General features: G+C 41.3%; 1 protein-coding gene across 1 annotated transcript in view; it reads left to right on the top strand.

Annotated features, from left to right (window-relative positions):
• tm2d1 (TM2 domain containing 1) overlaps nt 1-11718 on the top strand; it is an 87548-nt gene extending 75830 nt beyond the window's left edge. Inside the window, exon 7 of the mRNA XM_060829810.1 lies at nt 8599-11718. The gene's annotated coding sequence lies outside the window, so the exon portion shown is untranslated. The remainder of the gene's footprint in view (nt 1-8598) is intronic.
• The last annotated feature ends 12747 nt before the right edge of the window (nt 11719-24465 follow it).

The raw sequence follows: 24465 nt of genomic DNA, 5'->3' as shown, positions 1-24465 counted from the left end.
TGGTAGTAAGAGAAAAAAAATCTTTGTAAAGTGTGAAAGTGACTAACAGCTAATGTCCTTGAAAAAATTTGGGATATTTAAGTAGTCATTTTTAAAAAATATGTAAGATGAATATCTTTAACAAGGTTAATTCAAGTCCTGCTGGGGTTTTTTTTCTCTTGTGAAATAGTATAGAGTACTCTAAATAAATTCAAATATTTTTCCATCAGTAAAATTTTTGTTGCCATCTCATGTTATCAAAGGGAAATAACTATCGAGACAGATTTCTGCATTTTTACCAGTTTTTCTGGGATTATTGGAAGGCAAGAATGCTGGAAGAATAGCATTGGAAGACATTGGTAACATGCCCAGTATTGTCCTACTGCCATGTCTTTGTGTAAGTGACAAGAGAGATGGCATTTGAGGAACCCCATTGAACCAACTACTTAACTGGCCATTTAGGGACTACTTTCTTCCTCTGTAGGCATTTTGCCCATTTGAGATGGCCAGCTGCTGTATGAGAAAAATGGCATGCAAATCTGCTTGCCTCAATGACTGTCCAAGCAGGGTTCTTCCTCTGCACAATCTTTCATAGAAGCACAGAATTTGTATGAGCAGAAGGAGACCATTTGACCTATTAAGTCTGCATCTCCTCTTTGAGCACTTTAATTTCATGCTAATCTCCAGCCTTTTCTCTGTAACCCTGTACATTGCATCTATTTCATGTATTATCCAAAGCTCGCTCAACTGACTTGATTGCACATGCCTCCGCCTTACTTCCAGGCACTGTATTCCAGACACTTAGTGCTCACTGTGTAAAACAAGCTTTTTCTCTGACAAAATAGTTGAAGAAGATGCCTTCTAGTTCTCAATCTGTTTACAAGTGGTTACAGTTTCTATTTGGCGGAGGTGGGAACTGCAGATGCTGGAGATTAGAATCAAGATTAGAGTGGTGCTGGAAAAGCACATCAAGTCAGGCAGCATCCAAGGAGCAAGAAAATCGATGTGTCTGAAGCCCATTCCTGATGAAGGGCTTTTGCCCGAAACGTCGATGTTCCTGCTCCTCGGATGCTGCCTGACTTGCTGTGCTGTTCCATCACCACTCTAATCTTGACTACAGTTTCCCAATGCCTACACTGTCCAGACCCCTCATGATTTTGAAAGTATCTATCACATTTCATCAGAGCTTCCTTCTCTCCAAGAAGGACATTCCCAACATCTCAAATCTGTTTTCATAACTAAATTGACTCAACTCTGGAACCATTCTCATAAACCCATTCTGTATTCTCTCCGTTGCATTACCATTCTTCCTGAAATGTGACAGCCAGAACCATCCTCAGCATCCCAGCCAAGAACTAACCAATGGCCTTTATGAGTTTATCATACCCTCCCTGTTGTATTTTCTGCCCTATCAATGAAGCCTTGAATACTATATAGTTTATTAACAGCTGCTAACTTTTATCACAATTGTAACAGGAGATTAGGGACAGATTATTAGCTTTTTACTGATAAGAAATAGTTATTATAAAATTAAATAAAACTGGTTACTAGTTTACTAGGTTACTAATTTAATTAATCATTGTGCCAACCTAAAGAAACAAGCAGCACCCCAGATTACAAAATCTTTCGAAACAGGTTTCCCCCAGCCAGCAGATCTTCAGCAAAGCAGCAGAGGGCACTCATAAACTGTTCAACAGACTTATTTGAAGGATGGAAATTCTTTCTCAATGCTAGCATTCAACACCAGTGCCTAATTTTACAGCAATGGGGTTCTTAACCATATACTCCACTGATTACCTTTTGTGATCACAAATTAAATTAAACTTCCATCCGAACTGAAATCTATAGTTAAAGGTAGAGACTGTGACTGTGTCATGGCCTGAGTCTTATTTGAATCAATTTCATTTAGAACTTGAAAGCCGAATGGATATTCCAAGGCAGCTTTTTATTCTGAGCCACAGGAATGTTGGCGGAATGAAAAGCAGTGCCAGCTGCAGGTAGGTGCTTAGGTTGGAGAGGTGGATAGGGAGGAGGGGGGACGATGTAGGTTCAGTCTGGCAACAGCGCACTGTATTTTGTGAAACATGAAGAAGCACTACTGGCCTCAAACATTGGTTGAATCTTGCCTTTCCAAAGTTTCTTTGGCTTGATGATCTGTGAAACTGGCTGGAGTCTGCATAACACACCCTCCAGCGAGTTCCATCTGAAGATGACATTTGGGTTTCTATGTAAGTCATATACTGCCTGTCTGTATATGCAGATTATACTGAAGTGCATATCTCAGTGAGATAAGCAGCTTTGGACAGCAAAACAACTAAATAAGTCAAACTCGTTCCACCTGAAGATGACATCTGGGGATCCATGTAAGTCATATACCTCCTATCCATATATTTTAAAAAGTCTATAGCCTTAAATAGGCATGTGCTGAAAATGTGTTGCTGGAAAAGCACAGCAGGTCAGGCAGCATCCAAGGAGTAGGAGAATCGATGTTTCGGGCATGAGCCCTTCTTCAGGAATGAGGAAAGTGTGTCCAGCAGGCTAAGATAAAAGGGAGGGAGGAGGGACTTGGGGGAGGGGCGTTGAAAATGCGATAGGTGGAATGAGGTTAAGGTGAGGGTGATAGGCCGAGGTTGGGGTGGGGGCGAAGTCAGGAAGAAGATTGCAGGTTAGGAAGGTGGTACTGAGTTCGAGGGATAGGACTGAGACAAGGTGGGGGGAGGGGAAATGAGGAAACTGGAGAAATCTGAGTTCATCCCTTGTGGTTGGAGGGTTTCTAGGCGGAAGATGGGGTGCTCTTCCTCCAGCCGTCGTGTTGCCATGGTCTGGTGATGGTGGAATGGGAGGGGGAGTTGAAGTATTGAACCATGGGGTGGTTGGGTTGGTTGGTCCGCGTGTCCCAGAGGTGTTCTCTGAAATGTTCCGCAAGTAGGCGGCCTGTCTCCCCAATATAGAGGAAGCCACATTGGATGCAGCAGATGCAGTAAATAATGTGTGTGGAGGTGCAGGTGAAGGTGCAGCAGATGCAGTGGAGGTCTGCGCGTTCCGAGGGTGAGAGGTTGGAGTGGGTGAGAGGGGTGGAGAGGTTGAGGCAGTTAATGTCGCGGCGGCAGTTGGCTATGAAGTGATCGTGGGCAGGTAAGAGGCCAGCACGGGGTCTCCAGGTGGATGGAGTGTGTTGGAGCCGAGAGAAGGGGTCGTCAGAGGGTGGGCGAGAATCCTGATTGAAGAAGTAGGCGCGGAGGCGAAGGCGGCGGAAGAATTATTCGATGTCTTGCCGTGTGTTAAACTCATTAATCCAAGAGCGTAGGGGAATGAAGGTGAGGCTTCTGGCGAGGACTGATCTTTCAGCCTCAGAGAGGAGTAGTTCTGGAGGGATGATGAAAATACGGCAGGGCTGGAAGCTAGGACCTGGTGTGGAGCTGGAGTTGGGAGTGGGGACAGGGTTAGGCGTGGGGGTTAGAATCGGGGCGGGGACGGAGATCGACGTGGGCGCGGGGTTAGGCGTGTGGACGGAGATCGGTATGGGGGCGGGGTTAGGCGTGGTGACGGAGATCGGCGTGGGGGCGGAGATGCATGCGGCATGGTAGTTGTGCAGGTGAGTGATGTCACTGGGGGCGGAAGTGGCTGCGGCGACGGTAACCCCGGGGACGGAAGTGGCTGTGGCGACGGCAGAAATGATGTTATTCCCAATAGCCATGGACACCGCGGAGGCCGCGAATCTGTCGGCGATGGTCTTCCTGGCGATTGTCGAGGCAGTTGTCTGGGCGGCGATCGCAGAGACTGCATGATCAGTGGGGGTGGAAGTGACGTCATGGTTCGCAGCGGCGGTTGCTGCCGCAGGCACTGCAGCGGCTGCGTGGTTAATGGCGCCCGAGTGATTTCGGAGGCCCAAGGGATCCTTCCATATCCGCCACAAATTCACCTGCACCTCCACACACATCATTTACTGCATCCGCTGTACCCTATGTGGCCTCCTCTATTTTGGAGAGACAGGCCGCCTACTCGCGGAACGTTTCAGGGAACACCTCTGGGACACCTGCACCAACCAACCCAACCACCCCGTGGCTCAACACTTCAACTCCCCCTCCCACTCCTCCAAGGACATGCAGGTCCTTGGACCCCTCTATCGCCAGACCATAACAACATGATAGCTGGATGAAGAGTGCCTCATCTTCTGCCTAGGAACCCTTCAACCACAAGGGATGAACTCAGATTTCTCCACCCTCATTTCCCCTCCCCCCCACCTTGTCTCAGTCCCAACCCTCGAACTCAGCACCACCTTCCTAACCTGCAATCTTCTTCCTGACCTCTCCGCCCCCACCCTCACTCCAGCCTATCACCCTCACCTTATCCTCCTTCCACCTATTGCATTTACAATGCCCCTCCCCCAAGTCCCTCCTCCCTACTTTTTATCTTAGCCTGCTTGGCACACTTTCCTCATTCCTGAAGAAGGGCTCATGCCTGAAACGTCGATTCTCCTGCTCTTTGGATGCTGCCTGACCTGCTGCGCTTTTCCAGTAACACATTTTCAGCTCTGATCTCCAGCATCTGCAGTCCTCACTTTCTCCCTAAATAGTCATGTGGTCTGGCTGTCCAGTGATCAGAACCTATAGCTATCATAGCAACCTGATTATCAGGGTTAATGGAGCGGTTATACTACTGATACCCATTTTAGACCAATTTTAGCAGGTTAAACTGTTGTGTTTTATCATTCCCAATACTTGATTTTATGGCAACATCCTTTTTTTCTGTAGTGTATACTTTTATTAAACCATCATATAGAAAGTACATGATCAATGTAAAACTAAAATGATGTCCAGAATATTATTTGCAACAATTCAATATAGAACATGACCAAACTTTAACATTGCACATATAATCTACACATATCGGGTGAGTTAATAGTTTCAAAAAGTGCATTGCTGGAAAAGCACAGCCGGTCAGGCAGCATCGAGGAGCAGTAGATTCAACGGTTTGAGCATAAGCTCTTCATCAGGAATGTAGGGGAGGCCCAAGGGGGCTGAGAGATAAATGGGTGGGGGTGGGGGGTGGGGCTGGGGGAAGGTAGTTGGGAATGTGATACGTGGATAAAGGCGTGGGGTGATGATGGTAGGCCAGAGCAGAGGGTGAAGTGGGTAGGTGGGAAAGATGCTGGATTGTCGGACCTGTCCATCTTCTTTCCCACCTATCCGCTCCACCCTCCACTTTTGGCTCTGGAACAATTTAAGACTTGAACCAAATCTCAGTATACACTAGGAAATAATCTGTTGGATTGATATTTTAAACACCTAAAATCCTTTTAAATGTGTTAATGCCAGCAGTAAATAATAGTCATTAGAAAATCTGGTCTCCAGTGTTTCTGTTCTCATCAGTGAAACTAACTTGAAGATATTTCACTTCTGCTACAATTCAGTTCTGTAATGAATATAGAGTAAACATGATGCTTTTCTTATGGAATAGTTGAGCTTGTTGCATATCAGTTACTGAATGGTTTATGTTCTATGCTGAAACTTGTATTTGTGTAATCTGTTTTAATGATGTTTAGATGAATATTGGTCAAGGAATCAGGGAAAACTCCTCCATTCTTGTTCAAAATGGTACCATTGGATTTTTTTTTAAATACACCCAAGCAAGCAGGTCGTAACTTTCAATAAACATTTAATCCACAAATGGTACGTGTCACTTTGCAGCATAGGAACATAGAAACAGGAATAGGCTATCTACTTCACAGTGTAAATAAATCATGACTGATTATTATTGTTAATTCAGTAGAAATCAGTAGATTTTGGGAGACTGTCTTAAACGTGTCTTGGAAGAATTTAGTAAGTTTCAATGAGATTATCTCTTATTCTTCAAAATTCTAATACAGGCTCAAGTTTTTTTTCAAACCTGTCCCCACAAGACAATCTCAGCAATTAGTTCTGTGAACTTCCAGAGCACTTCCTCTGTTTCCTTCAATGCTGTACACAAAACATCAGATAGCATCGCATCCATGTTCTATGAATTTGCAGCACTTTGCAATACTGCACTATCAGCACTGATATTGGTGCTAAAGACCTAGAGCACGACATGAACTCAAATTTTATGATTCAGTGGAGGACATGCTATTGTCTGAACCAGGGTTAGCACTGGACTCTGCTTTGCAGCACTGAATATGAAACATTACTCGAACAGCTCTATCAATGAAGAAAATGACAGAAAAAGTACTAGAAAAATAGTATGATATAGGATGAATTAGACAATAAAAGGACTAGAGAGGGGGGAAAAAAGAGAAATGAAGCAAAAACAAGTTGAGAAAAACCATAGAGAACAGGCAGAAGAGGATATTGTAATTCAGTTGTACTTACAAATTGTTCTATTGGTCCTTGAGAAGTTAAAGAATGAATGATGACAGTCGTGCATAATATACAACCATTCTTGACCCATGAGGTAAAAGAAAACATATTCATAATCCTGAAACAGTGATTACCCCCTGAGTACATTATTACACTGTTTTCATATGAACACAGAAATTGCTAGGTCCAAGGTCCATTTAATTTACCTTTTACCATTTTGAGGGTCACATACCACAATAATAATGGAATTGTTGGCTAGCTATTGCAAATGATCTCCTACACTTAACTGAAACTTGAAAGAATTTTCAGAAAAGATTTACAAGGGTGTTGCCAGGGTTGGAGGGTTTGAGCTATAGGGAGAGGCTAAATAGCCCCAGTCTATTTTCCCTGGAGCATCGGAGGCTGAGGGGTGATCTTATTGATGCTAATAAAATCATGAGGGGCATGGATAGGGTAAATAGACAAGGTCTTTTCCCTGGGGTGGGGAGACCAAAACTAGAGGGCATAGGTTTAGGGTGAGAGGGGGAAGATTTAAAAGGGCTCTAAGGGACAACCTTTTCATGAAGAGGATGGTGCGTGTACGGAATGTGCTGCCAGACAAAGTGATGAAGGCTAGTAAATTTAAAAGGCATCTGAATGGGTATATGAATAGGAATGGTTAGAGGGATATGGACCAAATGTTGGCAAATGGTACAAGGTTTATTTAGGATATCTGGTCAGCATGGATGAGCTGGACTAAAGGGTCTGTTTCCATGTGGTATCTCTGTGAGATTTTGATAACAGATGCGAGGAGATTCCTTCTGTTGGAAGACCTTTGGAGACCTGTTTGAAGTACATGACAGTTGAATGTCAGACCCCGACTAACTTGTAAAATGTATCCCAAAATGTTATTTTTGCATTTAAATCAAATTTACATTTGAATGAGTGACTTGCAGCTGCATGTCAGTAATGCTTTGTCTCCAGAAAACTATTGCCATCTAATGAAAACGGATGTGTGGATGACATGGCTGGCACAAAATTGCTGCAAGACATTAAAAATATACTGAGCCTCTAAGAACTATTCACTGCCTGATGCCGAGACTTCACAGTTTCATTGTTCCCTTTCTGAGCCTCCAAGGTTAAGTGTAAAGTGGGAACTATAAATCATATCTTTATTATCTGACATTAATTGCCAGACTTAAATGACTATGGTGTGTAATGATTAGTAATAACATTGTAAATCCAGCAGTTTCATGATCACAGTTAAATTCACTGTGGAGCCTCATGACAAGAGGGTACTTTCATCGGCATTGGTGTTCTAGTAGCAAAGTGTGTTATTCAGCAATTTGATGAGAATCAAATTCTTCATCTCATTTTTAAAATTAAAATAGTAATGGCAAGCACTATTAACATGTTATTCTAACAATGTGATTTCCTGGCAATTTCAGAACCAGCAAAAGTGATGGAGAAGGGAATTACAATGGGAAGAAAAGGGTCTTGTTAATTAGTGATTTACTGTTTAAAGTCGTTACACAAGATTTACAAAGATCACTCCATATTTTTATTCAATTTTTCTCCTCTCAAACATGTTTGATACAGGATATCTCATAACAATCACAGATTAGAATGTAGCTAATGAATGTTTACAGGTAGAGTACCTCAAATTCAGCTGGAAATTTTTATAACCTTCCTTAAATTGGGAAAAAAACTTGAAAAAAATACTTACCTTGACATTTCAGTTAGACACTGAGTTGGTACATTGTGGTTCCAGATTAGTTACTTCTTTCACACTGCTCTATCGCCCACTCCAAAAAATCCTTGATCCCATCCAATCTAGCTTGCTCTGAACTGCTCAGGGGCTAAATCTTCTATCCCAAATACCAGAAACCTGTCTTGGTCCCAAGAATTCCAGACTTTAGATAGTGTATCTGTGTTAATTCCAAACAATTCATAAAGAATAAGTCATATATTTATATTTCACTCAATACTTCTGAAAGATCTTGGGGTTTTTTTGCACCAGAGGACAACTGTTAATTTTAATTGCGGATGTAGGTTTGCTCGCTGAGCTGGACGGTTTGTTTTCAGCAAGCAAACCTGCATCCTGAACCTCACCCTAGCTACAAATTTTCTCAAAACTCGCTACTTTCATTGTAGTGTGACTGCATTAACATGTTTTTGTGTCCAGTTCAGGTTTGGTTCCAAATTGTTTTGCTGGCTGTTTGGCTTTTGTAGACTGAATTGAATCTGGTGTCTTCAATTTGTAAACTGCCATAGAGACAAATATTATTCCACTCTTAATTCACAGAGGGATCCCATTAAGAAAACAGAGGAATAACATGAACATTGCAACGAAGGCAGTAACGAAAACTTAGAACTACCTGATGAAATTGTACTTGAAGGATAACAATTGGTGTGGATATGGCAAGTAATCGCCTCTGAACTATTTTGTCCAGGAAATGAACAGCTGCATTTCTGCAAAGACAAACACCTGGCACCCCTCCGTATGGCTGTAAGAAAATAGCTGTGTTAAACTGATGACACCACAGTCTCCATTTAGCTTTCTGAAATGTTAATTCCTTTTATGTTTCATAAGTACGTTCAGTAACATTTTGTTCATGTTTGTACATGAACCTATATATTTCTTTTCTTTGCTGCATTTTGGCTGTTTAAATAACTCCAATTATTGAGTGTTATTTCATAACCTGAGTTCCATAAAATTGTAATAAATTCTCTTGACATGGCTTCTCCATGCAGTGTTTAACTGATTAATATTCTGAAATGAATTAGGTTATTTAAGATTGCAGGTATCAACTTTAGCTGTCACATTTCTGAACCAATTCAAGTACATAATTTCAGTGAGTTCAGTGAGGTATTGCACTTTCAATAAGGTTGTCTTTCAAAAGAGACAGTAAACCAAGGTAGATGTCAAAATATCCCATGTCACCATTTGAAGAAAGACAAGGAGTGTGCTCCTTAATGTTCAAGCCAAAGCTTATCCCTCAGCCAACATCACTATAAAGATTATCTGGTTGCTGTTACATAGCTGTTTTAGGGGCCTGGTTGCCACCTGAATGCTACATTTCCCTATGTTACAACTGTGATTTCATTGTTTGAAAAGTTCTTTGAGATTGGGAAAGACCATGTAAATGCAAATATGTTTTTTTTAAGAAAATGCTTCAGAATCATAGGAAGCTGATAGATCATTCTGGTACCTGTTTGTTTTTTGTGAAATTCAGCTCGATCAAGCAAAAAGTGTTGTTCATAGATTATTGTGGGAGTATGTATCATTGTTGTTTTATTTTGAATTTCTTTTCCTTTTTATCATGATTTAATGTCTAATTAACATCTGTAGTGGTAGCAAAACATTTGTCAAAGAAATGGCTATGATTATTCAGACTTTTAGCAAATTGTACATAGTAGTCTACAAGTTAAACTAAAGATAAACTTGCCATTGTCTTACCAGACCATTGGACTGCTTTCAAAGAGAGAGAAAGATTACTGATTGTGGTTTAATCTAAGGCTCACCATACTTCAAGCAAGGGAAGAGGTTGAGAAGGAGAAATCTTCTTCATGAGAACCTCAGTTGTATTGGAATTGAACCCACACTCTTGATGTCACTTCACATTGCAAGCTCAGCCAACTGAGTTAAACCCAACTTCCCTGCCACAAAGCACAGGCTGCATAAAGATTAGGTAACTGAGAATACTTATGGAGGTGTAATACGAAAATTGTAAGACCAGCAGGGATCAATGCCTAAATTCCTGGAATCATTAAACTGGATATTGACACTAACTATAATACTACTAGATTTCCAGAGTGGGTAATGAGACAGAATATATTGCTGAATATTTCTATAAGGGAACTTTTTACAAGTCATAGCAACATGAAATTTGATGTTTCTAGTTTGTAAACTCCCCTCAGTTCACAGAAATTGGACAAAGTTGCAATGCCCAAATATGGCTTTCAGAAACATCTAAAATTACATGTTGCAAATACAAAATTTCTGCAATTACTGAAAACCGTAGACTTAATAAGCATATAGAATTGTAGAATATGACTTGCAAACCACCAGTAAAAATCTGAGCTCTAGAAGACCAATATAATCTTGATGTGGCTGCAAAACTGTATAGGTTTCACTTGTGATTTGAAATTAATTGAAAGTAATAGATGGGTAATCATAATCCAGTGATGTAACTTACTCACTGGAGGCACTGATTCCCAGTTGAGTCCCAAACTCTTAGTATGTAATTAAAATATCAAAGTAGTATCATAAAGTGCACAGCGCACAAAAGCGTTGTAGCATATGAAAAATTATTAGCCCTTATAAGCTGAATAATTATTTTCTATATTTTTTGATTTCCTGTGGAACCCGAAGAAAATTAATAAGTTATTAAAACTTCATTCAGTACAATGTTTTTAAAATAAATAAAGTTAAAACAGAATATTTCCTTTTCATTGTGTGCACTACACATTGAGAAAAATTGAATTTACTATAGAAATCAAACGAGTATTCATGATTCCAGGATGGTGATCCTTAATCACAGTGGTTACAATTTGATTTATTAGCTGACATTCAAACAATTTATCACTATTTGGTTTCTGGTTCCGCCCATTCCCCAGAGGAAACCATTTGAAATGTTCCAGTTAATAACTTCTAATTTTAGAAGGAGCAACAGAGGATAAAGGTACTGAGAAGAATTATGTTGCTCTTGTATTTCTGTATTGTGAATCATTTCATTACCGATATAGGCTATGGAGAAGTAATGTTATACGGGCAACAATTGAACTCAATAATGAACTGTTTTTGTGGTGATGATTTAGCTGTATGATGTTTCAGATCAGTTCTCCTAAGCCATGGAGGAATAATATTGAATGAGAAGGAAACATGTTCTCTTTTCTAATATATTTTACATCTTGGGCAATGTAATTCATAAAGTATGTTTGCTTGATGAGTTACATTATCTATATAAGCTTGTATTAAAACATCCTTTAGAGCTATTAGTTTGGGTCTGTGAATTGGTGAAGTGCAATTTAGCTTAGGTAAGCAACTGGCCCCATCAGAAGTCTTTGCTGCTGATCAGTGTGTGTTCCATATTCAAGACAATATAGATTCTATTAGGTGGAACAGAAACATATGGGTTAACTATAGAGCTCTCAAATCCAAGCTTTGGACAAACTGAAATACTTACCAATTGCAGACTAGAATTGAAATCCTTAAGATTTTTGCATTCAATTTTTGTAATTATGGGAAGAGTAACAACCAAAATGTTCCAGTACAATAGCAAGACATTGTAACAGCATGTGTATAAAATGCCATATCTGAGATTTGTTTTTATGCAAGGAAATATTTTATAAACAGGAGAAAGACAAATGATAAGCTTAGTAAATTAAAAACATGTATATACATTGAATAAATTTTTTTTTGTTTCTGTACTGACTTTTTTTTAAACTTTTATCCATGTTATGTCTCTTTTTTTAAAAAAATTATACAAAATACTTCAGATGAAATACAAAGTTTGAGCTTGATGTGGGAACTCTGATAAACAATGTTCCAGGATTAATGTACAATGTGAACCTTGATGCACTTATACTAATGAAAGGTATCTTTTATATTTCACTAACGCAGTCATTCTGATTTCTTAAAAATTGAAAGTCACTTGTAATTCTAATAGCTAATATAGTTTTATTAATTAAAAGGCCACATAGGCGGTAATTAATAATACATTCCCACATTTTAGGAAATATGATTACAATTACACATTTGGAGAATGATAAGTACATTTTCAACAGCATTGATTCTAAGGTGCCACTCTAAGTATTCATATCCTGTTCTGATCACAACTGATGGTAAGACAAAACAGATCAGAATGAAGCCTGGCCCAACAGCCATAAAATGTGGTGTTTTTTGCAACTTGGTTACCATGTTGGACAGTCACTGAATACTTTCACATGAGGCTGCCAGTATTCTTTCAACCAAACAATACAAGACTTTTATACAAAATAGGTAAATAAGCTATATCCTAGCTTGGAGATATGTTGTCATTCCTTCACTGTAAATGGGTTAAAATCCTGGAAATCACTTCCTATCCATATTGTGGGTCTACCAAATGGACTGCAGCAGTTCAAAAAGGTATCTCATTACTATCTTCTAAAGGACAATTAGGGATAGATAATTAATGCTGGTCCACCTAGCAAAGCTCACATCTGCTGAATCAATATTAAAAATGTCGCAAGAATGTTAAATAAATATAAAAGAAACAAGGATTCAACTCTTTTCCCAGCAATACTCTTTACAGCTATGCAATTGAAGTAGGGTACCACTCCTATTTAACTCTTTATTTTCTTTCTTAGTTGACAAGATTGCAACCATTGCCTTTTGAACATTCTGCATCATTCACCATGCCAAGATCAAGAGCAGGCCTTTCAGACTTTACAGCACGTTCCACTATTTGTATATTATAATAGATCTGATGGTAACTTTAAATTCATATTCCCATCAACCTTTTAACACATGGTTTGCAAAAAGTCTGTCCAGCTTTTTGTTAATGATATTCACAAATTCTATGAAACTTCTTTTTCAGAAAGAGCGTTCAAAGACCTTTACTCTCAGAGGAAGAAACGGTTCACTTCAAATCTGTTTTATATGAGCCACCACATTTGTTTAATTCATGACTCAGAGTTCCAGATTTTCCCATAACATCCTGCATAGGTCTAATCTGCCAAGACTCCCAAGGGTCTTACATATTTCAATCAAGTTACTTTTTCCTTTTCTAAAGTCCACCAAGTACAAAGTTTGACAGACTTATACTTCAATGTTAAAGAACTGAAACCTTCTGTGCAGAGAAGAAAAGCAGAATTATCAATATCCTGTCCAACACTTATTGATACATCAAGAGCAGTAAAACAGATTATCTGGTAATTTAATCATTAATCTGGTTCTACTTTTGCCTATTCAGTCACAGATAGTCACAGCCAGATAGTGTTCTGCAATGGTTTATTTTCCTACTCTCCATGTTCATTCTAGATTCCTTCAAGGATCTTGACTCTTAAAAGGTTATTTTCATATCATTCAGAAGAAAAAAGTTAGACTTTGGGTTATTTTAGAGCTTCAAATAATTTATTTGAATATACACAATTGTTTCAGAAAGCAATAATTTTGCGTATAACTTAGTGAGTACACAACAAATAATTGATTAGAAACTAAGACACAAACTGCTGGGAAAACTGAGCAGGAGGTCTGGCAGCATCTGTGGAAATAAAATAAGAGTTAATATTTCTGGTCCAGTGACCTTTCAGAACTGATAGTTGATCAAATTCTGTATTGGGAGAACGTAGCAACTTCTTTTTGCCGGTTTCTTACTCTGTTTCTTGAGAAAACCTTTGTAGAGCAAGTTACTAGGTTCCCAAATAAAACTTTGACAATGAATATGAAACATCAATGTAGTTTGGAGGCCATGTTTTCTTATCTCCACAGTTGTTCATGTTGTTTCTCATCAGTTACTTCAGATTCTTCTACATTATCCCTTTCGGCTGGTTATACAAAGGGCCATCATTCTACACCTCTTACAGAAATACACATCTTGTTTCCAATCAAGCTATTATGTTAAACAAGAATTTGGCATTTGTTTCAAATACATTATTGTAGTCTAATTCAATGGCACGGTGGCACAGTGGTTAGCACCAGAGACCTAGGTTCAATTCCCGCCTCAGGCAACTGTGTGGAGTTTGCACATTCTCCCTGTGTCTGTGTGGGTTTCCTCCCATAATCCAAAAATATGCAGGTTAGGTGAATTGACCATGCTAAATTGCCAGTAGTATTAGGTGAAGGGGTAATTGTAGGGGAATGGGTCTGGGTGGGTTGCGCTTCGGTGGGTTGGTGTGGACTTGTTGGGCTGAAGGGCCTGTTTCCACACTAAGTAATCTAAAAAAAATTAATATTCCAAATTATTTCCAAGATGCTTCCCATTACTGTACCAGATACTCAGCAGTATCATTCAAAGACATGGGAACATTCAAGGTAAGCATTGGGCGATAGTTAAATATGCTGAAATTGATTTTAGATCAGGATTTCTTCTTGATTTCTGTGGGCTAGCATTGCAGGCAATTGGGAACACTCTTAGATCTGACAGGTAGTTATTTAAGCTAGTTAAAACAACAATTAGGAATTATACTCAATTCTGTACCTCACAGGAGGCATCTGTTTTCTGATTGGTCAGCAATTTGCCAGGGTCACTGAATCAAGCAGGAAGTCTTCACTGAAACTGACAAACTGGGAAGGTTTTGACCAGTGAAACTGAAGAGACATGACCAAGTGAGAGGCTGTGTTCAAAGCACTTCCTTCAGAGAGAGTGCATTTAATGTTTTAAAGGCAATTGCCAAAATTTTAGAAGACATTTTAAGGTCCATCAGCTCACTTATCATCAGCTGCTCGTCTCAAACCATGATGAAGTAGTTCATGTAGTTCTACCTTTTACTTTTGCTGAGAGATAACTGAAGAACCAAAAACACCTTTTGTAGCAGAAGGGACAACACAACCCTCAACATGAACTGTCCTCTCCTCCTCACATCTGTCCATAAAGCAGAAGAAATAGACAGTACTTCCTGGAATGAAGAGAGACTCCAAAGCAGAGTCTGTAAGCCAAAGATCATTCTTTCACAACAGATCTTAAGCACCATTACATCATGAAGCTCAGTCTGTTTTGACAGATCACAGCTGTGTTTGGTAGACCGTGGAAAGAGATCTCTTCCTCAATGGAGCAGGTGGAAAATTCTTCCTTTTATAGAAAAGATGCATCATCCTGTCTGCCCTTTGTGATTAGTTGGGGAGCCTGGGGAGAAAGTTGTGGGAAATGGCTTCAGCAAATCCTTTGCCGTATGAGTGCCCAAACAACAAATAGCCCCACTATTGTCAGATGGAATAAATGCAGACGTCTGTCCATGGTTTGAGGTTCACATTGACACCTTTCAGCACCATCTCACTATCATCTCTTTTTATGCTGCTGTTTCAGGTTGCTTGACGAACATGTAGTATTAGGTGAACAGCACAGTGACACAGTGGTTAGCACTGCAGCCTCACAGAGCCAGAGACCCGGGTTCAATTCCCGCCTCAGGCAACTGTCTGTGTGGAGTTTGCACATTCTCCTTATGTCTGCGTGGGTTTCCTCCCACAGTCCAAAAATGTGCAGGTTAGGTGAATTGGCCATGCTAAATTGCCTGTCGTGTTTGGTGAAGGGGAATGGGTCTGGGTGGGTTGCTCTTTAGAGGGTCGGTGTGGACTTGTTGGGCCGAAGGGCCTGTTTCCACACTGTAAGTAATCTAATCAGCCTCAAACTCCTTTAATTATAAACTGGAAAGAGAGAAGCTACATGTTCCAGTTTGGTGCCTTATATCACTCACAGTTGAGTTATATATTGACCATCTTAAATATCACTTCCAGCTAGATTTGCTCCTAAAACACCAACCACATCTTTGCATCTCATGAAATAAGATGCAGAGGTGATAATGTCACTAGATATGCCAATATTTATTATCCATCCTAGTTTCAAAACAGTCAGTAGGCTGAACAGTAAGTTTGCAATGCAGCATGATATAAAGATATATATATATTGTGGGCGGCACAGTGGTTAGCACTGCTGCCTCACAGCGCCTGAGACCCGGGTTCAATTCCCGACTCAGGCGACTGACTGTGTGGAGTTTGCATGTTCTCCCCGTGTCTGCGTGGGTTTCCTCCAGGTGCTCCAGTTTCCTCCCACATTCCAAAGATGTGAGGGTCAGGTGAATTGGCCATGCTAAATTGCCCGTAGTGTTAGGTAAGGGGTAAATGTGGGGTATGGGTGGGTTGCGCTTCGGCGGGTCGGTGTGGACTTGTTGGGGCGAAGGGCCTGTTTCCACACTGTAAATAATCTAATCTAAAAAAAAGAGTGAGGTTCAAATTCTACCCTGGCCGAGGTCACCATGAAAACCCCATCTTGCCAGTGTCTGAGGCATTGTGACCCTCAGGTTAAACTCACCAACAGTTATCTCTCTGTAGTGATCTCACTCAAATCTGCCACCTCAAAGCTGAAATCTTAAAGCAGAGCAAGTCCAGATTGCCAGTGAAGGTGACAGTTGGTGAAATTTAACGCATCAGACTGCTTCCAGGAGATATTTGTACCGTTTTACCATTTGCATTCAATTTTGAATATTTTTTCACTGAGGCTCTGAATGCAAAGAGACTTGACTGCATTTCATTCTCTCTTGCCAAAGGAAAACAAGTAGAGCAAGCATGTGACTTAACTAGAATTGCTTCACTTTCCGCAACGCCAGTTAACATTAACTGCATATGCATTGCTTTACAGGCACAACATTCCAACATTGTCCTTTTATTGGAACTAAAAAAAAATCTGTTGCATGTCTAGCTGATGGGTGACCATAGGCAGCATCGTACAGGGCAATATCAAGTAATGTTTCAGCTGCAGTTGATTCACCCACAGAAAACCAAAGGGTGACCACTACCATCCACTGACAACATGGATGATGATTCTAGTGCACAATGTGTTCACTTATGGGCAACCTGCATACAATGAAACATGCTGACATGTGGAATGTATGGAGCAGATTTTGGGAACACTACAATAATGCTTCCACTGCTTGAATTGATCTGAAGATACCCTGCCATAGTGGGCAAAGCAAAATCATAATACACTGTGTTTTGCTGCATGCTTCATAACCTTGACACCAAGGAAGAACACGAGTTACATGAAGAGGAACTTCAGAACAAGATTTTGAAGAAGAGTAGGAAGTGCAAGGGAGGAACGAGAGTGATCTCAAGTCTGTATTCACTACTCGCCCCAACTATCTTACCTCTGATACTCATTTTATAAACAATTAAAAAATCAATTTTGATACATTTATACATTTTATTTATTCACTTGTATGGAATGTGGCCGTCACTGGCTGGCAAGCATTTATTGCCCTTGAGAAAGTGTTAGTCGGCTGCCTTTTCCAACTGTGCAAACCACATGCTATATGTTGACCCACAATGCCCTTAGGAAGGGAATGCAGGATTTTGACCCAGCAACCACAAACGAACAGCAATGTATTTCCAAGTCAGGATGGGGTTCACCAGCAGTTTCTGTTTTTGAAGCTAACTAGTTGGCTTTGACTCTAATTCTCTTTCATCTGAGCAGTAATTGCTTACAGCGCAGTATCTTCAACTACTTTGAGAAATAGATGGTCTATGCATAATAAACATAGGCATCCAGAGAACTAGGTTTACTGCCAGGCCAGACTGCAGAAGAAATCACATGATACCCTTCATTTACCTTAAATTGAAAGCTAATGTCCCATGCTATAACAATCTTCTTAGCGAGTTTTGAGAAGATTTGTAGCTCAAGTTTGAGGTTCTGGATGTAGGTTTGCTCGCTGAGCTGGAAGGTTTGTTTTCAGACATTTTGTCACCATACTAGGTAACATCACCAGTGAGCCTCTGGATGAAGCACTGTTGGCATAGCCCACTTTCTATTTATGTGTTTAGCCACAATGAGCCACAAAAAAGACATGACCCTTTCTCACTTACATACAGATGAGGAAGGACACTACTTCGACTGGGACAACACACCGATCCTAGGTCAAGCCAAACAGAGACACACACGAGAATTCCTAGAAGCATGCATTCCAACCAGGACTCTATCAACAAACACATCGACTTGGATCCCATTTACCACCGCCTGAAAAAAAACAGGAAATGACCACCACAGCAAATGACATCACTAACCCAAAGAAACGTAAACACATAAATAGAAAGCAGGCCATGCCACCAGTGCGTTATCCGGAGGCTCGCTGATGATGTTAAAATGAACCTTCCAGCTCAGCGGACAAACCTACATCCAGAACAGTCTTCCTCCTGAGTAGCCTCCTGCTTGTTTCACTCTCTCTGGTTTCTTCCTGAGCCTGACTCTATATTGCATAGTTCCTCTCACTTTACCTCAGCTCCACTCCTAAGCCTGGCTCGATATCCTATACCTTCCTCTTCCTTACTCTTAGGCCCATATCTGGGCCTGGCTCTACAGGGGGCTGCCGGAGGGACAGTGCCAGGACGTGTGATTTCTGTCCCTGGTGCTAGCAGGTTGGGGTTGTGATAGTGAATATGAACAGTTGGTACTGATAACAAATCGATAGAAAGAGGGTTTAACCCTGTAAACAGATCTTAGGGAGCTAGGAAGAAAACTAAAATTGCACCCCAAATTCTCAATTATCTGGATTATTGCTGGTGCCATATGCTAAGTATTACCTTGACTTACTGGGTTACTTACATGGACACTACAACCTTCACTCTAGCCAAATCATTTCGCAGGTGTAAGTCTACTCCATCCACAGGTAATTTCTTTACCACTCCTACTACCATTGGTCTGAATAACAAGTCATACTCTACTTATATAATGGAACCAGAATATACTCTTCACTTATAACATTTACTAACACTTTGGCTGTCATTGAAATGTCTGCAGGAAAACCAGATTCTTCTCCTGCAAAACAGTCCCTGTGTCACTTAATACAGTTATGGGTTCAGCTGCATCATTTGAAGCAAACAACAATCTGCCCTTTTGACAAAAAAAAACTACTTGTGTCTCTCATCCACTCTGTTCACCTCATCTGTAGTCTCAGCAGTTTTTACCTCTAGTTCCCTGGTTGTAGTTGAAGCTATACAATTTGCTGTGGTATTTTCCTTTCAAGTTCCTTTTTAGACTCATTCATGGAACTGCATGGCCAGGCAAGGCAAGGGCATGCAGATCGGCATGAATTGAGTTGTGCTGAGAGAAAGCAAGGAGCCCTATAATGTATCCCAGTTGAATCCATGATCAGGATGCCTTTTTTGTGTGCAGTGTGCTTGCGACATTTTTTTGAATGCTATTTGCCTTTGCATCTTCTGTTTGCTAACTGCGGGCCTGTGCTTCATAAGCATCTCACGAGTGGATTGGAGAGGTGCCATGGGGATCCTGAGGAGTTGGAAATTATTGAATGCCAATGTCAGTGGACAAGGGGTATGGGTGGCATGAATTGTTGCATGGAGGTGCTTCTCAGCTAGCAGCAAGCTGGCGTCACCAGGTACATACCTGACTTCCATGTTAGAATTCAAGTTTTCTCTTGATAGATGGTAAAATAGGAAGCTGAATATTTATGGGTGAGAGGTGCAGATAATAAGGTCACTTATAGGCAATAACCCTCTTTAATAGGCATCCTACTGTTCCATGTCAAGAACATTGCCTCAACACCAGTAACTTTCTTAAAAATTGCCGGGAATTATTCCCTTCATCGAGGCAGACCCTATTAGACTCCTCAGACTATTCTACCAGATTTATTGCCATTGTTCATGTCATTCAGGCTTGTATAGGTTCCACCTGCAGAGGATTTCTTAAATGGTGAGACTTGGAAAGTTTTGATGTCCAAGGTAACATGCATGCCCTTGTTCACAAGTCACTGAAAGTTAACAAGCAGAAGGCAAATAGTATTTTGGCATTGAGTGCACCAGGATTTTGAGTACAGCGGTTGAGAGGTCTTAAAGCATCTGTAGAGAACCCTTGTGGAACTGCACCTGGAGCATTTGTGTACAGCTTTAACCTCCTTACCAAAGGGTATACTTGCCATGCCAGGAGTGCAATGAAGCTTCACCAGACTGATTTCTGGGTGACAGGATTATTCGATGAGAAGAGATTGAGGAGACTGGACTTACATCATCTGGAGTTTAGAAGAATAAATGGGCAATCTCATTGACCTGTCAGAGGAGGTTGAACTTGACGACATGGCTAAAATGCAATCAGGGATCCTGGATGTAGCAAATAGAATATAGAACAATACAGCGCAGAACAGGCCCTTTAGCTGTCCATGTTGCGCCGACCTGTGAACTATTCTTAGCTCGTCCCCCTACACTATGCCATCATCCTCCATGTGCTTATCCAAGGATTGTTTAAATCTAGCTAACATGGCTGAGTTAACTACATTGGCAGGTAGGTCATTCAAAGCCCTTACCACTCTGAGTAAAGAACCTGCCTCTGACATCTGTCTTAAATCTATCAATTTGTAGTTATGACCCCTCGTACAAGATAATGTCATCATCCTAGGAAAAAGACTGTCACTGTCTACCCTATCTAATCCTCTTGTATGTCTCTTAGCCCTCTACTTTCCAAAGAGAACAGACCCAAGTCTCTCAGCCTTACCTCATAAGACCTTCCTTCTAAACCAAGCAATATCCTGGTATTTGTCCTCTGCACCTTTTCCAATGCTTCCACATCCTTCCCAAAATATGGTGACCAGAACCGTGCATAATATTCCAAGAGTGGCCGCAGTAGCGTTTTGTATAGTTGCAGTATGATATTGTGGCTCTGGAACTCAATCCCTCTACCAATGAACACACCATATGCCTTCTTAACAGCACTATCAACCTGGGTGACAACGTTCAGGGATCTATGTACATGGACTCCAAGATCCCTCTGTACATCCACACTTCCAAGAATTCTGCCTTCCTGTTATTCTTCCCAAAGTGCATCACCTCATATTTAGCTGCTTTGAACTCCATTTGCCACCTCTCAGCCCAATTTTGCAGTTTATCCAAGTCCCCCTGCAACTGTCCACTACTCCACCAACTTTAGTGTAATCTGCAAATTTACTAATCCATCCACCTATGCCTGCGTCTAAGTCGTTTATAAAAATGACATACAACAGTGGTTCCAAAACAGATCCTTGTAGCACACCACTAGTAACTGCACTCCAGACTGAATATTTTCCATCAACCACCACTCGCTGCCTTCTTTCAGAAAGACAGTTTCTGATCCAAACTGCTAAATCACCCTCAATTCCATTCCTCTGCACTTTCTACAACAGCCTACCATGTGGAACCTTATCAAAGCCTTTACTGAAGTCCATGTATACCACGTCACTGCCCTACCCTCATCTACATGCTTGGTCACCTTCTCAAAAATATCAATGAGGTTTGTGAGACATGACCTGCCCTTGACAAAACCATGTTGACTATCTGCAATCAAATTGTTGCTTGCTAGATGATTATAAATCTTATCTCTTATAATCCTTTCCAAAACCTTTCCTACAACAGAAGTAAGGCTCACTGGTCTATAATTACCTGGGTCATCTCTACTGCCCTTCTTGAACAAGGGCACAACATTTGCAATCCTCCAGTCCTCTGGTACTAAACCTGTAGACAAGGATGACTCAAATATCAAAGCCAAAGGCTCTTTTATCTCCTCCCTGGCTTCCCAGAGAATCCTCAGATAAATCCCATCCAGCCCAGGGGACATGTCTATTTTCACTCCTTCTAGAATTGATAACACCTGTTTGTAACTAACCTTGATCCTTTCTAGTCTAATATCTCATACCTCATTCTTCTCGTCTACAATATTCTCCTTCTCCTGAGTGAAACCCGATGAGAAATGTTCGTTTAGCACCTCTCCGATCTTCACAGTGGCCATACACAACTTCTCACTTCTATCTTTGATAAAGGTGAAATACGTAGAACTTTGAGCATCAGCTAAACTCCTGTGTTTAAATGTGAGCACTGCACTTTAAGAAGGATGTGAAGGCTTTCGAGAAAGTGTGGTGAAAGAATGGTTTGAGGGATGAGATGTTTTAATACTTGAATAGAATATTAAAAAAAACTGGTGTTGTTCTCCTTAGAAAAGAAAATGTTGAGAGGAGTTTTGATGGATAAGCTCAAAATCATGAACAGCTCAGACAGAGTAAATGAGAGAAACTGTTCCCATTAGCAGAAGGTTTGAGATCCAGAGAATATTGACTTAAGGTGAATGGAAAAGAAAATCTTCTTGAGATCGTGAGTAGTTCATTTCTAGATTGCATTGCCTGAGAGCATGGTGGAAGCGGATGCAATAGCAGCTTTCAAAAAGAGAATTGGAGGATCATCATAAGAGAAAAATGCAGGGCTAAGGGAAAGGGACAGGGAAGTGAAACTAGCCCAGTTGCTTCTGGCATGATGACACTCTAATGATTACATAATTCTGTGATTCTACACAAAGCACCTTTGAAGACTAGTCCTGCAATCCAGTGACATTACTGCAGGAATTTTAGGGGTAGTGTTCTAGCTCAGCCATCTTTAACTGCTTTATTTATGATCATTACTTCATTTCATTTCAAAAGTGGGACTGTTCCCTGATGATTACATATTGTCCAACTTAATTCATAATTCTTTAAACAGAGTCTGCATTAGGTCAGACTCGGATAACATCCACAATTGTGCAGATAAGAGGTAATACATTATAAACCACAGGTGCCAAACAGTGACCTTTTCCACTAAGAACAAATCTAACCTACTCTTGACATTCAGCTACATCTCCCCCACTGAATCTCTGACCATCAGCATCTTGGTGGAGGAGGACAGAGAGGTTTGGGGGTGGTTATTAATAACCAGAAACTTGACTGGATCAATCCCATAGTACCTTGACTATTATGGCAGGTTTGAGAGTAAATATTCTGTGGTTTAAAAAAAAAAGAAACAACTGCAGATACTGTAAATCAGAAACAACAACAGAGGTTGCTAGAAACACTCAGCAGGTCTGGCAGAATCTGTGAAGAGAAATCAGAGTCAACATTTTGGATCTGGTGACCCTTCCTCAGAACTGATGGTAACTAGGAAAATGCCAGTTAATATCTAGACGATAGGGTGGGAGGGGGATAAAGAGTAAACAATAGATGGAAATAGAGCCAAAAAAGTAGAAGAACAGTTGGATAGACAAAGGAATGGATCATGATCTGACTAGGACGGTGAATAGCCATTAATGGAGACTGTTGGTGGTGAACAATAGGTAGTGTGGAATGGCAGACTATGTGATAATAAGATCTGGTGTTGGGGGTAGTAGGGCTAGGACATGGAGGAGTTTAGGCCCAAAAATTATTGAACTCCATATTGAGTCCAGAGGGCTGCAGGGTCCCCATGCAGAAAATGAGGTGTTGTTCTTTCAGTTTGCACTGAGCTTCACTGGAGAACTGCAACAAGCCTGAGACAGCGATGTTAGCCAGGAAACAGGCTGGTGTGTTAAAGTGGCAGGCAACTGGAAGCTCGAAGTCTTTTTTGCAAGCAGAACATCGATATCACCCTGTATACACGTTGTTTCCCCAGGGCAGAGGACATTGCATTGTGAGCAGTGAATGCAGTAGACTCGATTTTGTGAAGTGCAGGTAAAGTGCTGCTTCACCTGGAAGTAATATTTGGGCCCTTGGAAATTGAGGAGGGAGGGGGTAAATGAACAGGTATTATCCCTTTGGTGGTTGCAGGGGAAGGTGCCGTGGGGCTATGGGGGATGGGGTTTGGGAATAAAGGATGAGTGGACCAGGGGTGCACTGTGGTATTCTATGGTGAGGTGAATCACTTCCTGTAAAAAATGAGGTCTGCAGATGCTGGAGATCACAGTTGAAAATGTGTTGCTGGTTAAAGCATAGCAGGTTAGGCAGCATCCAAGGAATAGGAAATTTGACGTTTCGGGCATAAGCCCTTCATCAGGAATGAGGAGAGTGTGCCAAGCAGGCTAAGATAAAAGGTAGGGAGGAGGGACTTGGGGGAGGGGCGATGGAGATGTGATAGGTGGAAGGAGGTCAAGGTGAGGGTGATAGGCCTGAGTGGGGTGGGGGCGAAGAGGTTAGGAAGAAGATTGCAGGTTAGGAGGGCGGTGCTGAGTTGAGGGAACCGACTGAGACAAGGTGGGGGAGGGGAAATGAGGAAACTGGAGAAATCTGAGTTAATCCCTTGTGGTTGGAGGGTTCCCAGGCGGAAGATGAGGCGCTCCTCCTCCAGCCGTCGTGTTGTTATGTTCTGCCGGTGGAGTCGTCCAAGGACCTGCATGTCCTCGGTGGAGTGGGAGGGAGAGTTAAAGTGTTGAGCCACGGGGTGGCTGGGTTGGTTGGTCCGGGCATCCCTGAGGTGTTCTCTGAAGCGTTCCGCAAGTAAGCGGCCCGTCTCCCCTGTCCGGGCGTCCCTGAGGTGTTCTCTGAAGTGTTCCACAAGTAAGCGGCCCGTCTCTTCGTAGGATATGTGGAACAGTCCATCTTCCGCAACTACACTGGCACCACCCCCCACCTTTTCCTCCGCTACATCGATGACTGTATCGGCGCTGCCTCGTGCTCCCACGAGGAGGTTGAACAGTTCATCAACTTTACTAACACCTTCCATCCC

The sequence above is a fragment of the Hemiscyllium ocellatum genome, chromosome 9 (genome assembly GCF_020745735.1).
Source record: "Hemiscyllium ocellatum isolate sHemOce1 chromosome 9, sHemOce1.pat.X.cur, whole genome shotgun sequence".
Taxonomy (NCBI): domain Eukaryota; kingdom Metazoa; phylum Chordata; class Chondrichthyes; order Orectolobiformes; family Hemiscylliidae; genus Hemiscyllium; species Hemiscyllium ocellatum.
This window is presented reverse-complemented; position numbering and strand designations above follow the sequence as displayed.